Source organism: Leucoraja erinacea, chromosome 26 (assembly GCF_028641065.1).
Source record: "Leucoraja erinacea ecotype New England chromosome 26, Leri_hhj_1, whole genome shotgun sequence".
NCBI classification, from domain to species: domain Eukaryota; kingdom Metazoa; phylum Chordata; class Chondrichthyes; order Rajiformes; family Rajidae; genus Leucoraja; species Leucoraja erinaceus.
Window position 1 is genome coordinate 26398024 of NC_073402.1, and position 26448 is coordinate 26424471.

General features: G+C 46.9%; 1 protein-coding gene across 1 annotated transcript in view; it reads right to left on the bottom strand.

Moving 5' to 3' along the window:
* The window catches only part of LOC129709863 (transcription factor HIVEP3), a 269420-nt gene that overhangs the window by 195324 nt on the left and 47648 nt on the right, over nt 1-26448 (bottom strand). Inside the window, exon 2 of the mRNA XM_055656495.1 lies at nt 23720-23835. The gene's annotated coding sequence lies outside the window, so the exon portion shown is untranslated. The remainder of the gene's footprint in view (nt 1-23719; nt 23836-26448) is intronic.

Below are 26448 nucleotides of genomic sequence, written 5' to 3' on the forward strand. Positions count from 1 at the left end.
TTTGCAACGGATATTAGTCACCGCTGGCCTCAGTCAAAGTATCGTTCTTCCACTTGAATGAAAGACCGCTGCAGGTTTTCCATATGGACGCTCGAGACCGAGTTTTAGTGGAGGGGAGGGGTTCCATTAATAGTTGGGAAAGCGCGATGTGTTAGTCATCTCAGTGGTGTCTCACAACTCATTAAGATCCAGTCTGAAGAAAGGGTCTCCACCCAAAACGTCACCCCATTCCTTCTCTCCAGAGACACTGCCTGGCCCCGCTGAGTTACTCCAGCAATTTGTGTCTATTCTCCAGTTCAGTTTAGTTTTTAGTTTATTGTCACGTGTGCCGAGGTACGGTGAAAAGCTTTTGTTGACTGCACCACTCCTTCAATAATCCAGTCTGCAGAAGGGTCCCAACCTGAAACGTCATCTACCTGCTGCCTGACCCGCTAAGTTTCTCCAGCACTTTGTGTTTTGTTTTGCCCAAGATTCTGCAGTGTCTGTGTCTCCATTATACCGCTCCACAAAGTACGCATACCTCTAATATATGTTGGAAAGACCAAAAACCAACCAATATGCATCCGAAATGGTGACCAAGGCCATTGAAACTCTCATTGAATCCCCATTGAAACTAACCGAATAGTGAAAGGCCTGGATAGGATGGATGCAGAGATGTTTCCATTAGTGGGAGAGTGCAAGACCAGAGACTACAGCCTCAGAATAAAAGGACGTATCTTTAGAAAGGAGATGAGGAGGAATTTCTTTAGTCAGAAGGGTGAATCTGTGGAATTCATTGCCGTAGAAGGCAGTGGAGGCCAAGTCAATGGATATTTTAAGGCAAAGATTGATAGATTCTTGATTAGTACAAGTGTCAGTGGTTATGGGGAGAAGGCAGGAGAATGGGGTTGAGAGGGAAAGATATATCAGCCATGTTTGAATGGGAGAGTAGACCTGATGGGCCGAATGGCATAATTCTGCTCCTAATACTTATGAACATCCTGTATTTAGCCGATCAGATCAATTGTAGACACAAGGAAGTGCAGATGCTGGTTAACAAAAAAAAAGACACAAAGTGCTGTAGTAACTCAACAGGTCAAGCAGCATCCCTGGAGAACATGGATAGCTAACGTTTCGGGTCATGACTCTTCTCCAAACTCCTCCATCCATTCCCACCATAGATGCTGCCTGGCCCGCTGAGTTACTCTAGCAATTTGTGTCTATTTTTGTTTTGATCAGATCAATTCGTCTCTTTCACTCTGGACCTTCCGTCTTGTCCTCAGCTGAATTTTACATTTTTTAAGTTTTAGTTTAGAGATACAGTGCGGAAACAGGCCCTTCGGCCCACCGAATCCGTGCCGACCAGCGATCCCCGCGCACACTAACGCAATCCTACAGACTGGGGACAATTTGACAATTGTACCCAACCTGCACGTCTTTGGAGTGTGGGAGGAAACTGGAGCGCCCGGAGGCAACCCACGGGTAGAACCTGCAAACTCCACACAGACAGCACCTGTAGACAGGATCGAACCAGGGTCTCTGGCGCTGTGAGGCAGCAACTCTCCCGCTGCGCCTCCCTGCTGCCCCACTCTGTGCGAGTTGTGATAAATTAGTTACATGACCACTTTGATAACTGCTGCACAAGTTCTTGAGACTGACCACTTGGTAAATATGCAGCACAGTGTGACACTGAGGCATGTGTAAAATTACACAGAATCACATCATCGAGCATTTCAGTAGCCAATGCTGTTATTTATGTTCCACACAAGCCTCCTCCCACTTTCCTCCCTGGCCCTATCAGTGTCCCCTTCCATTTCGTTCTCCATGTTTACATTCCCTTAAATAGATCCCAGTTATTTGCCTCAACCATCCCAAGTGGAAGTAGGTTCTAATCTGTGACCACGCTCCGGATAAAGAGGTTTCTCCCAGAATTTCCTATTGGAATTTATTAATGACCATCAAAAGATGCTTGGATTTAGTCTCCCCCACAAACAGAAATACCTTTTATTATCTAACCCACCAAACTGTATCACACTCAAGATAGTCACAAAGTGCTGGAATAACTCAGGCAGGATCTATGGAGAAATGGTATAGGTGACATTTCAGGTCGAGACCCTTCTTCAGACTGGGTCTGTAGAAAGGTCTCGTCCTGAAATGTCACCTCGTCCTTTTCTCCAGAGGTCCTGCCTGACCCGTTGATTTACTCATAAGTTCATAAGTGATGGAGTAAAATTAGGCCATTCAACAGGCAATGGGTGCAGGAGTAGGCCATTCGGCCCTTCGAGCCAGCATTCGGCCCATCAGGATTGTGCTAATGTACGGGGTGATCGCTGGTCAGTGTAGACTCAGTAAGCTGATGGGCTTGGTTCAACTCTGTATTTCTAAAGTCTAATGACTATATCTCTAAAAAAAACCCTGGTCTCTTCAGACTTGTCTCAATGAAATCGCCATCGCCACTCTGTTCTCATATCATCCTTGTGAATCTTGCTTGTACTTCAGGTGAATGCTGTATGAGTGTTAGTGGTAGGTCACGCTGAACTGAGTCCAAGTGATATTCATACTGTAAGTGGTAGTGATAGTCCAAGTGAAGTTATACTTCACGCTGCCTCGGCAAGGTCAGCAGCATAACCAAGGACGAGTCACACTTTGGCCATTCTGCATAGTCTCCTCGGTAGTCAAAAGTGCTGAAGAAACTCAGCGGGTGCAGCAGCATCTATGGAGCGAAAGAAATAGGCAACGTTTTGGGCCGAAACCCGGAAGGGTTTCGGCCCGAAACGTTACCTATTTCCTTCCTGAAGGGTTTCGGCCCGAAACGTTACCCATTTCCTTCCTGAAGGGTTTCGGCCCGAAACGTTACCCATTTCCTTCCTGACGGGTTTCGACCCGAAAACGTCGCCTATTTCCTTCGCTCCATAGATGCTGCTGCACCCGCTGAGTTTCTCCAGCATTTTTGTCTACCTTCGATTTTCCAGCATCTGCAGTTCCTTCTTAAACCCTATACTCTCCTCTCCTATCAGGCAAAAGGTATAGAAGTGTGAAAACGCACACCTCCAGATACAGGGACAGTTTCTTCCCAGCTGTTGACAGGCAACCGAATCATCCTACCAGAAACTGAGAGAACTACTATCTAGTTCTTTGGTGACCCTCGGACTATTCTTGATCGGACTTTGTTGGCTTTACCTTGCGGAATGGTTCCATTCGGCGCTGCCGTTTGAGCGCCGCCGTTTCAGCGCCTCCGTTTCGGGGTGTTAGAGTTAGGGTTAGGGTATGGGTTGGGGTTAGGGTTAGGGTTAGGGTTAGGGTGCCACAGCGGTGTGCCAGTGGAAAACAATTTCCAAACTTGTTAACAAAAAGCTGATCTCACTTGCAATATCCTTGGCATAGGAACTTCTTGCAGAGGGTGATGAATCTCTGGAATTCACTATCCCGGAGTATTGTGACACATGGAACACTTTTATTTATCTGGAGGTATTTACAGAGGTTATGGTTAGGGTTAGGGTTCTGATGAGTACAGATATTATAAACGGAGGCGCTGAAACAGCAGCGCCAAAAAGTACCCGATACCTACCTTGTACTAAACGTTATTCCCTAATCATGTATCTATACACTGTGAATGGCTCGATTGTAATCATGCATGGTCTTTCCGCTGACTGGATCGAACGCAACTAAAGCTTTCCTTGGTACACGTGACAATACACTAAACTGTAACTGCTAAAAAGTACTTTCAGTATCCCTGATATAATGATCAGCGCCCATCATCTATCTGCAGACCATTCCTTTGTGAGCCTTGTTGGGCTGAGCCCACACACAGGTATCAGGAGAGACAAGGTGAAGGTCAGTGGTGACTGAATATCATCAGACAAGGTGGTCAGCAAACTAGGGACACACATGGCAGATCAATGACAAAGGGATGGAAGAATTCTGTTTAAGCGGCAAACTGCATTCTGGAGAGCAATTCCCAAAAGGATGAGTGATAAGAAGTTCAACAGCAACTTTCCAAATTGAATTTAAAAATGATCAAAAGAAAGAAAAGCAGGAGTGAAACATTCAGGCCATCCTGCCTGGTCTGCCGTTCAGTAAGATGATCTTTTTCTCAGCACCATTTTCCTGCACTAACTTTATAACCCTTGATTTCCTTAATATCCAAATATTTCTGTGTCCTGAATAAATTCAGTAAGCAAACTTCTACAGCTCTCTGTTGGAAGGTTTCGTTTTTGGTTTAGAGATACTGTGCGGAAACAGGCCCTTCGGCTCACCGAGTCCGCGCCGGCCAGCGATCCCCGCACACTAACACTATTTTACACACACAGGGGCCAATTTTACATTTATACCAAGCCAATTAACCTACAAACCAGTAGATCTTTAGTGTGTGGGAGGAAACCGAAGATCTCGGAGAAAACCCACACAGGTTACAGGGAGAACATACAAACTCCATACAGACAGCGCCCGTAGTCAGGATTGAACCCGGGTCCCTGAAGCTGTAAGGCAGCAGCTCTTTTAGTTGAGTTTAGTTTAGAGATACAGCTCGGATAGAGGCCTTTTGGCCCACCAGGTGCATGCCGACCAGCGATCCCCGCACACAGGGGGAACTTACCAAGCCTGCACGTCTTTGGAATGAGGGAGGAAACTGGAGCACCCGGAGAAAACCCACGGGGTTACGGGAAGAATGTACAAACACTGTACAGACAGCACCCGTAGTCAGGATCGAACCTGGGTCTCTGGCGCTGTGAGGCAGCAACTCTACCGCTGCGCCACCTACATTGGTAGATGTTTGGTGGCGTATTGGACGACATGCCTCATCTCTTCTAAGGAGATAGCGGCACTGTTGCACCTTCTTCACGATTACGTCCACGTGCAGGGCCCAAGACTGGTCTACCACGACGTTAAAGATCAGGAATTAGAAGCTGCTGACTCTCTCCTCCCCGACTCTCTGAACAGCTGGGGCCCAAGAACAAATCTCCATTGCACTCTTCCAGTCATTGGGTCCCTGTGTGAAAATGATCTATTTATTTCTTTTCTCTGTTTCTTTGCTGTTGGTGGGTGTACGGAACAAGCTGCCGGAGGAGGGAGTTGAGGTAGATACGATCGCAACGTTTAAGAACATTTAGACAGGTACGTGGATAGGACAGGTTTAGAGGGATATGAGCCAAACACAGGCAGGTGGGACTAGTGTAGATGGTGCATGTTGGCCGGTGTGGGTAAACTGGGCCGAAGGGCCTAACTCCATGCTGTAAGACTCTATGACTCTGTGACAATGGCAATTCCTGGCAGTATATTAACCCCAACCCTATGTTCTCTTATTTGATTTAATGATCTCTTGTCTGGCATCCTAGTGAAGACTTTCTGACTTGATGCATCACATCAATATATTCTCTCTAGTTGCAACTCAAAAACAAGCTTTTACAGATTTGTCAGACAAGATTTCCCTTTCATAGATTGATGTTGACTCTGTGTAATTCTATTTTTGTTTTTGCTGGTGCTATATATATATATATATATAATTTTACTTCATCAATATATATATATTTCTCCGGGTGCTCCAGTTTCCTCCCTCATTCCATATATATATATATAAAATAGATTACAGCACTTTCCTACCACTGATCTCAGGCTCTGCTCTGCGGGAAAATAACTGCAGATGTTGGAAATCTGAAATAAAATTGGAAAATGCAAGAAATAGCCAGCAGCGTCCCGTAAAGAGAGAGAGAAATAAAAACGGAGTTAACATTGCAGGTGACTGTCTAATTGTGAATATGCATACCTCCAGATCCAGAGAGTTTCTTCCCAGCTGTTATCAGGCAACTGAACCAACAACAAGAGAGTGGATTTGAATTAACTTTCTACCTATTGAAGACCCTATATTAAACGTTATTCCCTTTATCATGTATCTGCACACTGTGGACAGCTCGAATGTAATTATGTATAGTCTTTCCACTGACTGGTTAGCATGCAACAACAAGCTTTTCACTGCACCATGTGACAATAAACTAAACTAAAACAGTCAAAACACAATGTAAATAGATACAAAATGCTGGAGGAACTCAGCGGGTCAGGCAGCATCTCTGGAGAAAAGGAATAGGTGACGTTTCTGGTGGGGACCCTTCTTCAGACATGGTCCCTGTCTCATTCACTCAATGCGTGGCAAAGCATTCAATGAACCCATTAGTTGGGACAATTTTACTTCATCAACCTCTGTTTGGTGATGGACCTACTTTTCTGGACACTGAAACATATCGGGGGAGATATTGGCCATGAAGAAGAACCGCCGACAAGCTTCGTCAGGTGAAAAACCCAGGTGACATTGACTGGGCTCTTCAAAGTCAGATGAGATTCAATGAGATGTTTAATGTGAATCGACAGGTTCTGGCATATAGCAAAAGGATTTGAGTATAGGAGCAGGGAGGTTCTACTGCAGTTGTACAGGGTCTTGGTGAGACCACACCTGGAGTATTGCGTACAGTTTTGGTCTCCAAATCTGAGGAAGGACATTATTGCCATAGAGGGAGTGCAGAGAAGGTTCACCAGACTGATTCCTGGGATGTCAGGACTGTCTTATGAAGAAAGACTGGATAGACTTGGTTTATACTCTCTAGAATTTAGGAGATTGAGAGGGGATCTTATAGAAACTTACAAAATTCTTAAGGGGTTGGACAGGCTAGATGCAGGAACATTGTTCCCGATGTTGGGGAAGTCCAGGACAAGGGGTCACAGCTTAAGGATAAGGGGGAAATCCTTTAAAACCGAGATTAGAAGAACTTTTTTCACACAGAGAGTGGTGAATCTCTGGAATTCTCTGCCGCAGAGGGTAGTTGAGGCCAGTTCATTGGCTATATTTAAGAGGGAGTTAGATGTGTCCCTTGTGGCTAAGGGGATCAGAGGGTATGGAGAGAAGGCAAGTACGGGATACTGAGTTGGATGATCAGCCATGATCATATTGAATGGCGGTGCAGGCTCGAAGGGCCGAATGGCCTACTCCTGCACCTAATTTCTATGTTTCTATGACAGAGCAGCGAGTGAACCACCATTTTTTTGAGGCAGACCAGGGTAGACATTGGAGCATTATCCATCCAGTGGAACTAAGTAGCACAAAGCTAAGTGGAGATCTGAGACTTTCTCTCCGACTGGTATGTCGGGCAGAAATCAGAATGGAAACACTGAAGTGCATCACTTCATAAGTCATAGGAGCAGATGTAGATGATTTGACCCATCGAGCCTACTCTGCCTTTCAATCACGGCTGATTTATCTTTCCCTCTCATTCCCATTCTCCACCCCATAGCCCTTGACACCCTTGTATCTGCCAACCTCCAGCATAAAACTACCCAATGACTTGACCACCACAGCCGTCTCTGGCAATGAATTCCACAGATTCATCACCCTCTGACTGAAGAAATTCCTCCTCATCTCATAAGTTCATAAGATCCAGGAGGAGAATTAAGCTATTTGACCGAAAAAGTCTACTCTGCCATTCAATCACGGCTGATCTATCTTTCCCTTTCAACCCCATTCTCCTGCCTTCCCCCCCCCTAACCCTCGACAGCCTTACCAATGAAGTATGGTAAGGATGTCAGTATTTGTCAATGTCCATCTTAAATATACCCAATGACTTGGCCTCCTCAGCCCTCTGTGGCAATGAATTCCACAGATCATCACCTGATTAAAGAAATTCCTCCTCATCTTTCTAAAGGAAGGTATTTTATTCGAGGCACGCCCTCTGGTTCTAGACACTCCCGCATCCACTCTATCCAGGCCTTTTGCTGTTTGGTAAGTTTCAATGTCTCCCCTCATCCCAGTGCCATCAAACGCTCATTATAAGTTAACCCAGTCATAGAAATTAGAAATTAGGTGCAGGAGTAGGCCATTCGGCCCTTCGAGCCCGCATCATCTCGGGCTTCATTCTCGCAAACCTCCTCTGGACCCTCTCCAATGCCAGCACACCCTTCCTCCGATACGGGGCCTAAAACTGTTCCCAATAAAGCAAGATTGCCAGATCTTTGGTCATCAGGAGCACTGAAGGTCTCACAACCAAGATGGGTAGAAAATCAGGCACGATCTAACTGTACGACAGGCAAGACTCTCCCCTGTCACCATTACTTTGTCAGCTCAGGAGCAAGACAACAGTTAGTTACAGCAGGGACTAAATTCAGCGAGAGCGTTTCATGGAAAATTCAGATCACCTGTTTATCTCCTTATCCGATACAATTCGAATGAAAGATCCGATGACTGAACCGTCAATAATTTTCACAAATCTGCAAACTGCAACCCTGGCAGGAATCAGTCACAAAAGGCAGACAGCTTTTTTATAAAAAAAACCCGCTGTTGCTTACATTTAGCTTGAAAAGTCTCTCCATTCTGGATCCAAGTACCTTTGCGAAGGAGGGGAGGGGGGGGGGTCAAGAGAGCAGGGCCCTTCAAAAACGTGTCAGCAAGCGGAAGGAGAGATGGATAGAGAGGAAGCCGTAAATCACAGCACACACGCTCCTAATGAGGTGGACTCGACCTCTCCAAATAGCTTTGAGCACCACACTTGGAAGCAGTAGCCTGGCCTGACACAACCCTCTGGAGCTCGCTGGCCAAGTTTTACTGCAAAGAAAAATTCCACTTTAACGCAAAACCAGGCCAAAGGTGGTGATATGCCACGACTAAAACAAACAAAGCCATTGATGGCTGTTACTGTGAGAGGTGGATCCATTTCAGAGGCGCGGGCGTGCCATTTGGATGCCATCTTTGTGCGTTGTTTTCAGCCCGGGGGGCTCGGGTTTATCAAGACCCCGGCAAGACAGAGCAGCCGTCAATCCCAGGTCGAAAAAGTCACAAAAAAGAAAAAATCGCAAACTTATAAAACTGCTTCTTAAAGAGATTTGCAACTCCTGGGCTTGTTATAGCGCGACCAGAATAATTTGTCTCCCTGACCGTACAGGAGGCTTCCGTTTTGAGAAAGAAAGACTTATTAATTTCAAAAATGTCGGCATTTCCAACCCGTGCTCTTTGAACCCGAGCTCCACGGAGACTTCAGGCAAATGTCACAACACAAATCACAACCACCCAACAAGAAAGACGTTTTAATCTTGAACACGAGTGTGGGTTACAGGACATTTGCTCAGCTCGCCATGAGGCAAACTATGAACTTGATTGTAAAGAACTTTTTTAATAATTTCACTTCTGAGAAAATGTTTCTCCTCCAGGACCATCTGGAATACATTGCACTCGGAAAACAAGAATTCAGTATTGGGAACTTCATTTGCACGGCAGAGGGACGAAACTGGAACACACGGCCTTGATTCATGATCATCCCCTTCACATGTAACACCAATAAAAAATGAGGTCGTGGCCATAAGCTAAATGAGTTAAACTTGAGGATGTACGCACGAAATCCACTCTGGGTACAATTATAATCTGCTCTGGGTTCAGTTTATTTCAGAATAAGGAGTAAGCCATTTAGAACGGAGACGAGGAAACACTTTTTCTCACAGAGAGTGGTGAGTCTGTGGAATTCTCTGCCTCAGAGGGCAGTGGAGGCAGGTTCTCTGGATGCTTTCAAGAGAGAGCTAGATAGGGCTCTTAAAAATAGCGGAGTCAGTGGATATGGGGAGAAGGCAGGAACGGGGTACTGATTGTGGATGATCAGCCACGATCACATTGAATGGATCGAAGAGCCGAATGGCCTACTCCTGCACCTATTGTCTATTGTCTATTGTTAAGTGTACCGAGGTACAGTGAAGAGCTTTTGCTTTGACAAGCTTGCTTTTCACAAGCACACGTGTGGGCCATTGGCGGAGGTTTTCTTGCCTCAGTGCCTGGCACAAGGTTTGCCAACAATATTGCTAACTCGGTGAAAATGCGAGTAGTGATGAGGATGCAAAGAAACTGCAAGGGAGAAGGCCCAAGCTGAGTAACTGGGCAATGACAGGGCAGATGGAACAGGGGGGGAAGAAAGTGGGCAGTTGTCCATGGAAAGAAAAACCCAGAATTGCTGAGTGTTTTCTTAAGTTATGAAATTAGAAGAAATAGTTTAAAGAAAACCTGGGCGTTCTAGTACACAAGTCATTGAAAGTTAAGACAGACAGAAATTACTGGATCAACTCAACGGGTCAGGCAGCATCTCTGGAGAAAAGGAATAGGTGACCTTTCGGGTCAAGATCCTTCATCAGTCACGACCCTAAAAAGTCACTTGTTCTTTTTCTCCGGAGGTGCTGCCTGACCCCGCTGAGTTACTCCGATATTTTGTGTCTGCCTTCAGAGCAAATCAGCATCAGCAGTTCCTTTTCACACTCACTGAAAGCTAACATGCAATTAGGAAGCGAAAAACAAGAGGCGATCGATAGAGGAGGAACGACCCATTGCTACAACCATGTAGGGCCTTGTAGTAGCCCCCCCCCCCCCCCCCCCCTCGGTCATGACTGACCATGGGTGATGAATCCTAGTTTGCAGGTGATGTGTGGTCGGATGCAAGCCTGGGCGATCGATGTAATATGGAGGACAGGCTGTTGCCCATGCAGCACGTCCCCCCCTCTCTCCACATCGCTGATCGATCCAAAGGAACAGCAGGGCCATTACAGTTTGGCACCAGCGCCATCGCAGGAGCTGCCATCGCAAGGTTGTAGACAACGACAAACTGCCTTAGGGGCTCCGACTGTGGATTTTCTTGAGGTTTACTCCTGGAACCTTTTCCATGACTGGATATGGCCACAAGGCAGTGGGGGGTGCTAAATCAGAGTTTTCCCTCTCCTAGATGAACTGCCTTCCCAGGCTGACGAGCCCCCACCTGCCCGAGACTCGTGGGGGCGGGAGCGTCTACCTTCCCGTGCAGGTCTATAGCACCTGCCCACAATGTCGGGCCTGGAATATCAAGTATTGCATTCGGTATTGTTGGTCCAAAACTCGAGTTACTTCCAAAGGGGGGAGTACAGCAAAGATTCACCGGACTGGCACCCTGGGTTTGCTGGACTCTTCCAGTGTCCTGTTGCCAACTTCGTCCCATCAGAAGGGAGGTCCCTGCACTGGAGACCCGACCTTTTCTCGTCGGGTCTCAGTTGTCGTTGAGGCCGCAACGAGGAGCAGCCTCCAACGGGAAGAAGCCAGGGACTCTGGTGCCGACTCACCGTTGCCGTCACGGAGCTGGCCGAGACCGGAGCGGGTGGAACGGTGGAGGAGCGCTGCTGCTGCTGCTGCCGCTGCTGCTGCCGATGCCGCTGCTGCTGCTGATGCGAAGGCTGCTACTGCGGGTCTGCGGACGGCGGCACCGGGAGCCCGCGGATCCCTGGAGGGAGACCGCTTTTCGGGGCTCCTGCAACAGCGACTTCTCCCGCCCGAGTTGCGGGGTTGAAGAGCTCCTGGAGCGGGGCCTAACACCACTGCCCCGCGCGGCTGGAACGGCCGCGGGACTCTGCGAGCGTACACCGGGGGCTCCAACACCAAGACCCGGTGTGCGACCTTGCACCACCCAGCGTGGCTTCAATGGCCGCGGGACAATCGCCATCGCCAGCCGGGGGCTTTGACTTTGACTCTGACATCGGGGGGGGGGGGGGGAGAGGCAGTGGAGAGATAAGTTTTTTTTGCCTTCCATCACAGCTATGTGAATGTTTATGTAAAATGTAATTATGTTGTGTCTGGGGTCTATTTGTGTGTAATGTATGGCTGCAGAAACGGCATTTGGACCTCCAGGGGTCCAAATGACAATTAAATTGATTTGACTCTTGATCTCACTATAAAGCAGAAGATTCCCAGAGGGCTGACAATTGGATAGAAACGGGGAGGATTCTCCTTGCTCAGGAGTCTGGAACTGAGGTGTTGCAGTCTTAGAATAAGGGGAAAATCATTAAAGATTGAACGAAGGAAAAATGTCTTCACTCAGTGGGCGATGAATCATTGGAATCCCCTAGCCCAGATAAAAGTGGAGATTCAGCTATTTAATCAGCACCAGCAAGTCATAAGTCATTCAGATTCTCTTGATCTGCACTCCAATACAGACGCCCCCTTTGTTTCTCTCCACCCATTCTCTTTCCCTGCAACTCTAAACGCGTTTAATTACTGACTCTCCCTATTCTGATGAACGGTGCTTCTGATGAACAAGTGCTTCTCTTCCCATAGACCTTGCTTGACCTTTTGAGTGCTTTCCGCATTTCATATTTATATTCATCGTCGTCAGAAACAAAGCAGCAATCTGTTGACACAAGGAACTGCAGAAACTGGGTTACAGAAAAAAGTTACAAAGAACTAGGGTGGCATGGTGGCGCAACAGTAGAGTTGCTGCCTCACAGCACCAGAGACCTGGGTTTGATCCTGACCACGAGTTTATACGTTCTTCCCCTGTGACCTGCGTAGGTTTTCTCCGAGATCTCTGGTTTCCTCCCACACTCCAAAGACGTACAGGTTTGTAGGTTAAGTGGCTTGGTATAAATGGAAATTGTCCCCAGTGTGTGTAGGATAGTGTTAGTGTGCGAGGATCGCTGGTTAATGTGGACTTGGTGGGCCGAAGGGCCTGTTTGCACTCTGTATCTCCAAACTAAACTAAAAAAAAAAAAAAACTAAACTGCATATACTGGTTTACAAAAATTTACAAGGAACTGCAGAATGAAATGCAGATTGGTAAGGGTGTCACAGGTTATGGGGAGAAGGCAGGAGAATGAGGTTGAGAGGGAATGATAGATCAGCCATGATTGCAGAGTAGACTCAATAGACCAAATTGCCCAATTCAGCTCCAATGTGTTATTGACTTATGATACACAAAAAAGCTGGAGAAACTCAGCGGGCGCAGCAGCATCTATGGAGCGAAGGAAATAGGCAACGTTTTGGGCCGAAACCCTTCTTCAGACCACGTTATGAACTTATGTTGGTTGTTAGCAATAGGCAATTATTGGCCACATTGGTCAGCAAACACAAAGGAATAGTGAAAGGCCTGGATAGAGCGGATGTGGAGAGGATGTTTCCACTTGTGGGAGAGTCTAGGACCAGAGGTCATAGCCTCAGAATTAAAGGACGTTCCTTTAGGAAGGAGATGAGGAGGAATTTCTTTAGTCATAGGGTGGTGAATTTGTGGAATTCTTTGCCACAGAAGGCTGTGGAGGCCAAGTCAATGGATATTTTTAAGGCAGAGACAGATACTTGATTAGTACGGGTGTCAGGGGTTATGGGGAGAAGGCAGGAGAATGGGGAAGATTGATCAGCCGTGATCGAATGGCGGAGTAGTCTCGATGGGCTGAATGGACTAATTCTGCTCCTATCACTTATGAACTTATGAAGGAAAGCACATATATTGTATTTCACTGCCTGCATTTGCAATACTGCCACTGAAATATATTTTGAAGTGGAGACACTGTTGGAGTGCATTCAAGATATTTGTCTCAAGTTGGTAGCAAGATGAAAAGTCCCCATCCAATTGACTTCAATGGAACTGAATTCCAGAGATCAAATTCAACAAACCATTGCTGCTGCATCCCGTAGGTTACACAACTGGGAATGAATTTTCAGGCAAGTTTCCTCAGCAACATGAGATTTACCAGACATTATTTGTCGTTCTTCTCAAGCAACCTTGATCAAAGGGTACATATTCTGGTCAGGACACTCTGCTCTCCTTCACAATAGAGGCACATGATCTTTTAAATCCACCAAGCTTTTGGTTAAGTACCTTGCTCCAAAACATCAAAGCTCCACGTGAGGTTATGTCAAATGATAAGAGCAGAATTAGGCCATTCGTCCCATCAAGCCCATCAAGTCTACTCCGCCATTCAATCATGGCCGATCTATGTCTCCCTCCGAACCCCATTCTCCTGCCTTCTCCCCATAACCCCTGACGCCCATACTAATCAAGAAACTAAACTATCGATCTCGGCTTTAAAAATACCAGTAATTTGGCCTCCACAGATCACTGAAGAAATCCACAGATTCACCACCCTCTGGCATGTCGAACTGGATTATTGATCTCAACTGTGATGCAGCTTTGGATTTTCTCGTGGTTAAAACAGGGTTTGTGACTAATTTAAACCAGATACCTGTGGATTCCCCTTGTACCCAGCCACGGGGTGGTGGCAGGTAATTGTCATTTGTTATTCTGACTATCATAACAAGCCGTGGTTTTGCTGTGCTCATCAATTGGTCACACGCAAAAAAAATGGTGGCTCAGCATTATTTCCCAGCTTGCTCGTTAGCTCAGACATTGGAAAAAAAACTCATTAAAATAGTATAAGTGATGGCACCATCAAACTAACAACTTGTGTTGCGCGAGAGAGAGAGAGGGAGAAAGGAAGAGGGGGAGAGAGAGTGCGAGAGGGGAGATAGAGACCATGATCAGAAGTGAATCATTAGGCCATTCGGCCCATCAAGTCTACTACGCCATTCAATCACGGCTGATCTATCTCTCCCTCTTAACTCCATTTTCCTGCCTTCTCCCCATAACCCCTGACAAAAGAGAGAGAGTGGGAGTGGGAGTGGGAGTGGGAGTGTGAGTGTGAGTGGGAGTGGGAGTGGGAGTGGGAGTGGGAGTGGGAGTGGGAGTGGGAGTAGGTGGGAGTGGGAGTGGGAGTGGAGTGAGAGTGAGAGTGGGAGTGGGAGTGGGAGTGGGAGTGGGAGTGGGAGTGGGAGTGAGTGAGTGAGTGAGTGAGTGAGTGAGGGAGTGTGGGAGTGGGAGTAAGTGGGATGTGGGAGTAAGTGGGAGTGGGAGTGGGAGCAAACACTTTGGCCTTAGAACACCAAGGACATGGGTGCTAATGTAGGAGATTGAAGAAGTACAGGTAGCCAGAACTGAAGGAGTACAGGGACCTCAGTGGGCTGTGACTGGGAAATAGGTTACAGAGAACGGTGGAATTTCCTCAATGAGACCTTTATACTGGAGACTTTGCGCCACTTGAATCTGATGACAGTAAGTAAAGTTATGTCACGTCCAGTTTATGGGCATAGGCACTAGCACTGTGAAGTACAGGTACAATGAAGACTATGCTGGAGCTACATCTCAGGCATGGAGACTCGGGTAACATACAAACACACATAAAGTGGAAATATATCATACAGAACGTTTCGAAAAGAAAGTAGACTATGCAAAGAAAACCCAAAACATCACTGCAAAACACAATCTAAAAAAATGTTATGTCTATGGTGGTGTAAATGGTGGCTCATAGTGTTCACTTTAGCCCCTGTCCCACTTGGGAAACCTGAACGGAAACCTCTGGAACTTTGCGCCCCGCCCAAGGTTTCCGTGCGGTTCCCGGAGGTCTTTGTCAGTCTCCCTACCTGCTTCCACTACCTACAACCTCCGGCAACCACCTGCAACCTCCAGGAACCGCACGTAAACCTTGGGCGGGGCGCAAAGTCTCCAGAGGTTCCGTTCAGGTTTCCTAAGTGGGACAGGGGCTTTACGGAGGTAGGATTAGGGTTGCGCAGGTCAGAACATAGGTTTAAGGTTTCATCTATAAGTTTAGCGACAGTGATTGGCCAAATTACAGAGGTGGGGGGGGGGGGGTGGGAAGACAAAACTACAGTAGATGAGGCGGCAGAGTGGCGCGCCGCCTAAGACATATCGTAACTACGGTTGCTATCTGTACGGAGTCTGTACGTTCTACCCATGACTGGCGTGGGATTTTCCCTGGGAGCTCCAGATTCCTCCCACACTCCAAAGACACGCAAAGTTAGTTGGCTTTAGTAAAATTGTAAAATTGCCCCGATGTGGGAGGATTAGTGTTAGTGTGCGGGATGTTCGGTCAGTAGGGACTCGGTGGGCCGAAGGGCTTGTTTCCGCTCCGTATTTCCAATCTAAAAACTGGGCAGAATTGGCTGACATTCTGAGGATAATGGGCGATCTTCCAAATTATGGCCTTCACATTCGATTTTGATTTCAGGTTCGAGACAAAGACAGGATGGAAGGGTAATGTGTTAACGCAAACTTCAAAGTGTGGGCAAGTACTTTAATCGCAATGGGATTAGGTTCGACAGGCAGCTGGCAAACTTAGAAGAGTAGGTAATATTCAAAGAAGTGTTTAAGAAGGAACTGCAGATGCTGGAAAATCGAAGGTACACAGAAATGCTGGAGAAACTCAGCGGGTGCAGCAGCATCGATGGAGCGAAGGAAATAGGCAACGTTTCGGGCCGAAACCCTTCAGGAAGGAAATAGGTAACGTTTCGGGCCGAAACCCTTCCGGGTTTCGGCCCGAAACGTTGCCTATTTCCTTCGCTCCATAGATGCTGCTGCACCCGCTGAGTTTCCCTAGCATTTCTGTGTACCTAATATTCAAAGAAGTGTTGAGTGTGAAGGTAAAATAATGCTTTTGATGAACAACCAAACAGGAGGGCATTTTTCAGTAGCACCCACATCCCATAAACATACCCCTAATGTATCATCAAAGAGCCCGAAGTCAGAAAAGGGGGTAGGATGTAGTCTGAACTAAAAGATGAGTCATCTACAAAAAGTCAAGTATGGCAGGGTGGCGCAGCGGTAGAGTTGCTGCCTTACAGCGCCAGAGACCCGGGTTCGATCCTGACTACGGGTGCTGTCTTAATGGAGTTTGTACGGTCTTGTGTCGGATAGAACTAGTGTATGGATGGTTGCTGGTCAGCACGGTTCGGTGGGCCGAAGGGCCTGTTTGTAGGCTTAATCGGTCTCGGTAAAGATTGTAAATTGCCCCGATTATGCAAGGATAGTGTTAGTGTGTGGGGATCGCTGGTGGCACGGAGCCGGTGGGCCGAAGGGCCTGTTTCCGCGCTGTATCTCGAAACTAAAATAAAAACTAGGAGACAGGATGAGACTGATAGAGACTTAAAAAACAAGTGGTCTCAGAGGAACAAAAAAGGAACGTGAAAAATGACTTACAGGAGCCTTCAAAACTAACGTCATATATAGTGATAAATGTTTTAGGGAAGAGAGGCTGGCTGAGGGGATAGTAGAACCATGAAGGACTCGTTCAGGTAAGTTTATAATGGCAAATCAGGCAACGTGCACCTTGTTAAACAAGTCCTTTTGCAATGAAGAAAAAGTGAAATAAATACCAGCAGTGCAAACGAACTTAGAAATAATTCAAAGGGAGGATTAAATTAAACTTTAAAAAGAGAATAGTGCACAAAATAATAGGAGGGCACAAAAAGCCAGAGTAACTCAGCGGGTCAGCCAGTATCTCTGGATTTGAGACAAATCTTAGACTTTAGAGATACAGTGTGGAAACAGCCAACTCCTAACATCGATCACCCCGTTAGCTAGCACTATCCTACACACACTAGGGACATCTTTACCATATACAGGCCAATCAACCGACACATTGTAAGGTCACTGGAGTGTGGGAGGAAACCAGAGTACCCAGAGAAAACCCACGGGGTTACACGGAGAACGTGTAAACTCCATACAGACAGCACCCTTGGTCAGGATCGAGCCCGGGCTTCTGGCGCTGTGAGGCAGCAGCCCTACATCCTCATCACCGTGCTGGCCCCTAATCTCTGAGCTGAATGGACAATGTTTAATCCAGTTTGACCCAACCCGCATGCAGTCAAACCTGAGCAACATCTAGGCATGGGCAGAGAAATTGCAAATAATGTTCTGCAGTACAAAACTCCCAGGCTGTCTGTTCTTCCTGATACAAGTGACTCGACGGAACCATCACACCCTGTGTGATGTCAAGTGTTCAGAGCGTTTAATTGTCATATATAACGAACGGGACATTTTTGTCACAAACTAACGTGCAGCCAAGTGCCATTCCATTTTCCTGCCATCAGTCGTACAGGACCCGACTTATCCATTACTGAACAACCTGGTATTTTGCGGGAGAAAACAGGGCTTCACAAAGACGATAGAAGCATCAAGAGTGTTTTGTTGTCATACATTCCAAAACGGGACTATTAAATTCTTACTTACAACAGCAGCAGCATAACAGGCCTGTAAACACAGAACTGAATAGATAGCACACCGACCAACGGTCCCCGCACACTAACACTATCCTACACAGACGAGGGACAATTTACATTTATACCAAGCCAATTAACCGACAAACCTGTACGTCTTTAGAGTGTGGGAGGAAACCGAAGCTCTCGGAGAAAACCCACGCTGGTCATGCGGGGATCACACAAACTCTGTACAGTCGAGACCCGTCTGTGGAGTGTGGGAGGAAACCGGAGCACCTGGAGGCAACCGACGCAGGTGACGGGGACAAACCCCGTACAGACATGCACCCGTGGTCAGGATCAAACACGGGTCTCTGGCGCTGCTCCAACGTGCCGCCCAACTAGTTCCATTCAATCCTACACGTACAATGGACAATTTTAACCAACGCGAATTGACCTCCAATCTTGCACGTGTTTAGAATGTGGGAGGAAACCGGAGCACCCGGAGGAAACCCACGCAGCCACAGGGAGAACGGATAAACTCCGTATGGACAGCACCCGTAGTCAGGATCGAACCCGGGTCCCTGGCTCTGTAAGGCAGCAACTTTACCGCTGCGCCACCGTACCGACCCCATCTCCTTTCGAATTAATTCTCCAAGGAAGCAAGTAAATAACATTGAGCAATAAATCACGAATGCCTTACATTCCCAGTCTCTTTCCTTCCAGCCCCCGTCCAATGTGTGTTCCTGTGGCCTACACACTGGTGAGACCTTCAGCCAACTGCTGCCCATACTGGAACTCACTTCTTTTAAATCATTGCAATTGCTGTGTTCCTTGTCAAACCTTTCTTCAAGCTCATGTTTCAAAATTCTCCCCGTTAGAACTCTCTCTCCCTCCCTCCCACCGCTCCGAATGTGGGAACAGCTGAAGATGTTTCATAAGTTCATACCCATCAAGTCCACTCCGCCATTCAATCATGGTTGATCTATCTTTCCCTCCTAAAGGGCCTGTCCCGCTGTACGAACTAATTCAAGAGTTTTCCCGAGTTTCCCCAGATTCAAACTCGGAGAATTACGGTAATAGCCGCTCGTAGGTACTCGGGGCTCTCGTGGACATTTTCCAACATGTTGAAAAATCTTCACGAGTCTTCACGAGCTTCCCGCGTTTCCCGAGTACTGCCGTTATCGTGACGAGCCGCTAAGAGACGTCCCCGAGCTTCGACGTACCCGCTACGTACATTCCACGTGTTTTCCACGAGTTTGATTTTTTTTTTTAAACTCGGGAGAGCTCTTGAATTACCTCCTACAGTGGGACAGGGCCCCTAACCCCATTCTCCTGCCTTTTCCCCATAACCCCTGACACCCGTACTAATCAAGAATCTATCTAGCCAGCTTTCCTTCCTTAGTTTAATTTAGCCTAGAGATACATCGCGGAAACAGGCCCTTCGACCCACCGAGTCCGCGCCGACCAGCGATCCCCGCACACCAACACGACCCTACGCACACCAGGGATGATTTAATTTTATACCAAGCCAACTAACAGACAAACCTGTACGTCTTTGGAGTGTGGGAGGAAACCGAAGATCTTGGAGAAAAACCTATGCAGGTCACGGGGAGAAGGTACAAGCTCCATACAGACAAGCACCCAAAGTCAAGTAATCGTAGTAAAGTATTTAGGACACAGAAGGAGGCTGTTCAGCCCATCGGGACTATGCTAGTCGATAACAAATATTGACTCAGTCCCATCTTCCAGCACAAGCCTTGCAGCCCAGCAGGTGACAGCTCATCACGTGCCATTTGAATGTGAGAGAAAGCTGCATAATTGCAGCTGCATTGTTTTCCATTAATATCTTTTTGTGTGAAATATTAATTAGAGGAGGAAAGCAAACGTGCTGGAAGATTTATATCCTGTGCAAATTGTCATTTCTCCCTCTCTTCCGAAATGGGATTACAGTACTCCGATCTCTTCCCCCCTCCTAAAAAAAAAAAACCCCCGCCGTAACTACGGCAACGCAACCGAACACGTCTAAACTAAAGAATCCAGCTCATAACAGTGAAAGCAGACAGGAAAGAATTACTTCGGGGTGTAAAAGTAACGTTTTCATTGAGGACTCCCAAGGGACGCAGCAGTAGCTGAGAAAGCCAAAAGCTTGGCTAACATGTAATCACTGCCAATTCAGCAAGCACAGAAGTGTTTTAATGAATGCAAAACATCTGTCAAGATCTTATAGGAGTCTATTGAGGGAACAAGTAACTGGGGCTTCAGAAAAGTCCCAGTAACTCTGCCAAAGAGGCCTTTCCACCATCCTGGGAGTTTTCAGTCTGCTTTGAGCAAATGCATATTGGCCAAGCGGAAAGAAACGATTTCCGTCAGAACAGGGGGGCATTTTTAACATTAGAGGAAGCACATTACTCTTCGCGCTACGGAGCGGAAACAGGCCCTTTGCCCCACCGAGTCCGCGCCGACCAGTGGCCACCCAGCACGGTAGAAACCATCCTACACGCACACACGCACGCACGAGGGACAATTTACCATTTTATCGTAGTCAATTAACCTACAAACCCGCATATCTTTGTAGCGTGGGAGGAAACCGGAGCACCTGTGGAATCTGTGGGATTCTTTGCCAGAGAAGGCAGTGGAGGCCATCAATGGATATTTTTAAGGCAGAGATAGACAGATTCTTGATTAGTAAGGGTGTCAGGGGTTATGGGGAGAAGGCAGGAGAGTGGGGTTGAAAGGGAGAGATAGATCAGACATGATTGATTGGCGGAGGAGACTCGATGGGGCCCAATTCTGCTCCTATAACTTATGACCTTATGGCCCAGAGAAAACCCACACAGTCACTGGGATAATGTACAAACTCTGTACAGACAGCACCCGTAGTCAGGATCGAATCAGGGTCACTCAGGCTGTGAGGCAGGAAATCCACCGTGCCACTTCTACACACAAAGAGGAAACCTGGTATTGCCCGCCCCAAAATGATGCCATCATTATATAGCTTTGGGGCAGCACGGTGGCACAGCGGTAGAGTTGCTGCCTTACAGCGCCAGAGACCCAGGTTCGATCCTGACTACGGGTGCTGTCTGTATGGAGTTTGTGCGTTCTCCCCGTGACCTGTGTGCCTTTTCTGCGGGTGTTCCGGTTTCCTCCCACAAATCCGTAGGGTGAATGGGTTTGGTAAAGTTGTAAATTGTCCCTAGGATGTAGGATGTGTCGGAAAGTGCCAGTGTGCTGGGCTCGCTGGTCAGCATCGGCCCAGGCCTCTTTCTGCACTGTATCTCTGAACGATACCAAACTAACCTAGTTATTGGCTAATAGGCTATCTTTAAAAAGTTCAAACCCAAGGCACATAGATTTTGGTGAAATAAGGGGACCCTGGAAGTTGGTTAGGTAGGGGTATAGGTCAAAGGTTAGGGGCATAGGTCAAAGGTTAGTGGGGGGGAAAGCAGGAGAATGGGTTTGAGAAGGAAAAATAGATCGGCCATGGTGGAGTAACTCAGCGGGTCAGGCAGGCAGCATCCCAGGGGAAAATGGATAGGTGACATTTTGAGTCGGCTCAGAAGTAGGAGGGTCTCGGACCAGAGGTACCACGGCCTCAGAAGAAAAGGACGTACGTACCTTCAGCAAGGAGATGAGGAGGAATTTATTTAACCAGGGGGCGGTGAATCTGTGGAATTCATCGCCACAGACAGTGGTGGAGACCAGGTTTGGGTATTTTTCAAGCGGAGATTGGCAGGTTCTTGATCAGTGAGGGTGTCAAAGGTTACGGGGAATGGTAATGTTACTTTTAATCCCTTCATCTAAACCATTGATGTATATTGTAAATAGCTGCGGTCCCAGCACCAACCCCACGAGCTACTGCCTGCCATTCTGAGAGGGGCCCATTAATCCCTACTCTTTGTTTACTGTCTGCCAACCACTTCTCTATCCATGTCAGTACCCTACCCCCAATACCATGTGCTCTAATTTTGCCCACTACTTTTCCCCTACGTGGGACCTTATCAAAGGCTTTCTGAAAGTCCAGGTACACTGCATCCACTGGCTCTCCCTTGTCTATTTTCCCAGTTACATCCTCAAAAAATTCCGGAAGATTAGTCAAGCATGATTTCCCCTTCGTAAATCCATGCTGACTCAGACCGATCCTGTTACTGCTATCCAAATGTGCCGCTATTTCATACTTTATAATTGATTCCAGTACCTTATGATCTTATGAAGGGTATTGCTGAGCGAGGGTGTTAAGATTTGGTCAGAGTGAGACTTTAAGGGCCGTACATCTGGGCGAGTAGAATGCTACAGTTCGGGCTCAGCCACTGATTTATACAGATGAGCTTGAGTCCGTCTACACTGGGCTTCAGATTCCCAGCTTGTATCACTTCCCCAGCTTGAGACACACTCAACAGCCTGCATTAGTTCCCAGCCTTACCAGCCTTGGTGTTATGCTCAAATCCCTCAATTACCTCATCCGCCCCTGCAGCTGTGACCACCAGCAACTCTGCACAAGTCCCACCCAGGCTTCTGATCTCCTCCAGTCCTGCCTGCGTCTACATCTCTGACGGTAATCGCCCCTCCGTCATTCTCTTGGCTGCCGAAGCCTTTGGCTCAGGAATTCCTCCCTAAAATGTCCGTGTCTCCGCTTCACTCTCTCCCCCCGCACGTCACTGTCCTGAACCCAGGTTCAGTTCAGTTTTAGTTTATTGTCACCTGCGACGAGGTACAGTGAAAAGCTTTTGTTGCCTGCTAACTGTATGGCACCTTAGAGTATTAGAGTGATACAGTATGGAAACAGGCCCTTCGGCCCAACTCGCCCACACCGCCCAACAATGTCCCAGCTACCCTAGTCCCACTTGCAACGCAATAAATCCCTGTACTCTCTGCCTTCTGAATTACAAAGAGGGGCAGCACAGTAACCGCAGCGGTAGAGTTGCTGCCTTACAGAGGCAGAGACCTGGGTTCGATCCTGACCTCGGGGGATGTCTGCACGCAGTTTGTACATTCCTCCTTGTGACCTGTGTGGGTTTCTCCGGGCGCTCCGGTTTCCTCCCACACTCCAAAGGCGTACAGGTTTGTAGGTTAGTTGGCTTCAGTAAAATTGTAAAATTGTCCCTCGTGTGTGTAGGATAGTGCTAGTGTGCGGGGTGATCACTGGTTGGCACGGGCCCGGTGGGCTGCAGGGTCTGTTTCCACGCTGGATGTCAAAAGTCTAAAAGTAAGGTCTATATGTTCAGCTTAGCATGACAGAGCAAAGCAGCATCTGTGTTCATCATACGGACAGCTTCCTGAGACTATGCCCCTCTGATGCGGCTAGTAAGCAAGATTTTCGGTGGGAAGAAGAGCCTGTTTCCGCGCTGTATCTCTAAAGTATAATGTAAAGTCTAAAGCTATCCATTCTGCTACTGTTGCCATCCCTTTGAACGGTCTGACTTCACTCATTCGTCTACAAAATAATGCCTTTGATTAGTACAGGAGTCAGAGGTTAAGGGGAGAAGGCAGGAGAATGGGGTTAGGAGGGAGAGATAGATCAGCCACGATTGAATTGCGGAGCAGACTAAATGGGCCGAATGGACTAATTTACTCCTATTCCTTATGATCTTTGCCAAAGCCCTTAGGAAAATCTAGATATATATTGCACCTGTTATATTTTCCTTGACCACTATTGCTCTTACTTCTTCAAAGAATTCAACAAAGTTTGTAGCAAAGTAAATTTCATTTTGAAATCCAGTCCGACTGTTAATTGTTATATATATATATATATATATATATATATATATATATATATATATATATATATATATATATATATATATATATATATGCGTCACAGATGGCTTTTATCATCGGATCAGATTTGCATCAACAACATTTTCTTGGAATTAACTCAATGTGGTGAACTAGTCATGAGGAGCTCGACATTAACACATGTACGGTCTGTAAATAATAGCGTCTTACTTGTCGTAGGAAGTGGTGATCCTTTGGGGTGGATGTCACAGTAATAAGCAACCACTTATGCCTCGGGACATTCCTCCCACACTTCACAACCTGTGCCAAGTGAACTCTGGCGAGGTCTGCAACAAAAGAAATCTCTTTTAATACATTAACAAATACCAAACACATTTCGCATTAGTTAAAAACGCAGCCCTGTATTGAGATAGCGTTAAAATGCAGTCTGAAGAATGGTCCCGATCTGAAACATCACTTTAGTTCCATTTAGAGATAGAAACATAGAAAAGAGGTGCAGGAGGAGGCCATTCGGCCCTTCCAGCCAGCACCGCCATTCATTGTAATCATGGCTGATCGTCCCCAATCAAGAACCCGTGCCTGCATTCTCACCATATCCCTTGATTCCACTAGCCCCGAGAGCTCTATCTAACTCTCTTAAATCCATCCAGTGATTTGGCCTCCACTGCCCTCTGTGGCAGGGAATTCCACAAATTCACAACTCTCTGGGTGCATTTTTTTTTTCTCACCTCAGTCTTAAATGGCCTCCCCTTTATTCTAAGACTGTGGCCCCTGGTTCTGGACTCTCCCAACTGCATAACAGAGATACAGAAACAGGCCCTTCGGCCCACCAAGCACCCAGAGTCAATATTGAGCTTGGGGTCTCTGGCGCTGTAAGGCAATAGCTCTACGGCTACTGATGCCACTACTTATCCTATACCATGGTGCCACCACTTATCCATGTCCTTCAGAGATGCTGCTTGAACCACCGAGTTACTCCAGCACATTGCGTTCGACACAAGATTCCAGCATCTGCAGTTCCTATTATCTCCCTCCATTGAAATCCAATGGCTTGAATCATTGTGTAAAAAAGAACTGCAGATGCTGGAAAAATCAAAGGTAGACACAAAATGCCGGAGTAACTCAGCGGGTGAGGCAGCATCTATGGTGAGAAAGAATGGGCGACGTTTCGGGTCGAGACCCTTCTTCATTCACGGGACCCAGCCAAACAGGAAAAACATGGATAGGTGACGTTGCGGGAAACAGGCCCTTCAGCCCACTAAGTCTGCGCCGACCAGCAATCACCCCGTACACTAGTTCTATCCCACACACTAGGGACAATTTACAGAAGCCAATTAACCTACAAATCCGCACGTCTTTGGAATATGGGAGGAGACCGGAACGCCCGGAGAAAACCCACGCGGTCACAGGGAGAACGTGCAAACTAAGCACAGACAACACCCGTGGTCAGGACCATACACTGGGACGATGGTGCTATAAGGCGCCTACTCTACCGCTGCACCATCACAGATATTGACCTGTTGTGAATTGCGCGACCAATCCCGATTCTTCAAGCTGAGATAAAGAGGAGAAAACACACATACAAATAATCTATTTTGAACTTAAGAAATTATGAGGCATTAAATGCTTTGAATATGAAGTGGAAATGGCATTTATCAGTAGCTGTATTGTTTTAAACGTAGAAATTTTGCATTCAAGCTATTGGGAAGATCTGGGCTGAAACAGCAATCGACCTGTTCACAATACTAAATATCAACTTGTGCATTGGCCTTCCCTGGTTCCTGTGCTTTGATTCCTCATTTCCACACCAACACTATTCCCTGCACTTATTGAAGATTACATTGAAATGACAGAACAAGTGCAGCAAAGTCCCTCTGTGAAGCCACACCTATAGCGAGTCCCAGTGCTACCTGCCTTATGCAGTGATACATAGTGACCTGCAGTAATGTGTAGTAATATACAGTAATTATAGTAATGTACTAATGTAGTAATATACTGAGGTCATGTAATAGAGTAATGTATTAATATAATGTAATGCGGTAATATAGTCATGTTAAATACTGTAGTAATATATCAGTAATATGTAGTAACATGCATATGCAGTGCTAGCTGCCTTTTGCCAAACTCCAGCATTTTGTGTCTACCTTCGATTTAAACCATCATCTGCAGTTTTTGCAGCCACACCAATGGTCTGTGTGACCTGCCATATACAGTTTTCAGACACATCGATAATAACCATTTGGAAGTATACACTATTGGGAAAGGAGTACACCAAAGATTCTTCACTTAGTGTCACGGAGTTATACAGCACGGAAACAGGCCCTTCGGCCCAGCTTGTCAATGCTGACCAAGGTGCCCCTTCTACACTCGCATCGCCTTCCCACACTGTTTCTGTGGGCCAACGTTGGGAGCTTGATCTTCCCAGGGGACATCCGTCAATGAGGCAGGTGGTTTGCACCCTCATAGCAGCAAATGCTGACTGGAATGCTGCCAGCTCCCAATTGGGAACTGTAGACTGAGGCCAGGCTATCAGAGTCAGTTGAGGCGTGCATTGTAGATATATTAAAGAGGGGGGCATGCATGCGGCCCTTGTGGCTAAGAAGGATCAGGGGGGTCCACGAGAAGTTAGGTACTCTATAACTTACGCCATCGGCCAATTCAAATTGACATTTACGTCCAGGCATCTAGACCAAGGCCGAATGGCCTTGCATCCGTGTTCGATGTTTCTATGTTTCTATGAAATGCTGCACAGCTCCCAAGTAGGAGTGTAGACTGAGGCCCTGGCTATCCTAGAGTCGAATCGACATCGTGCAGTGTATCTCGGTGAGAAGGGGCATGGTGGCTGAGTGGTAGATGGAGGGCAAAATGCGCCGAGTAGACTCTAGTAACAGGCAGCATCAGAGGCTGAAGTGCCAAATTCTTATGCAGCCACGCATTCA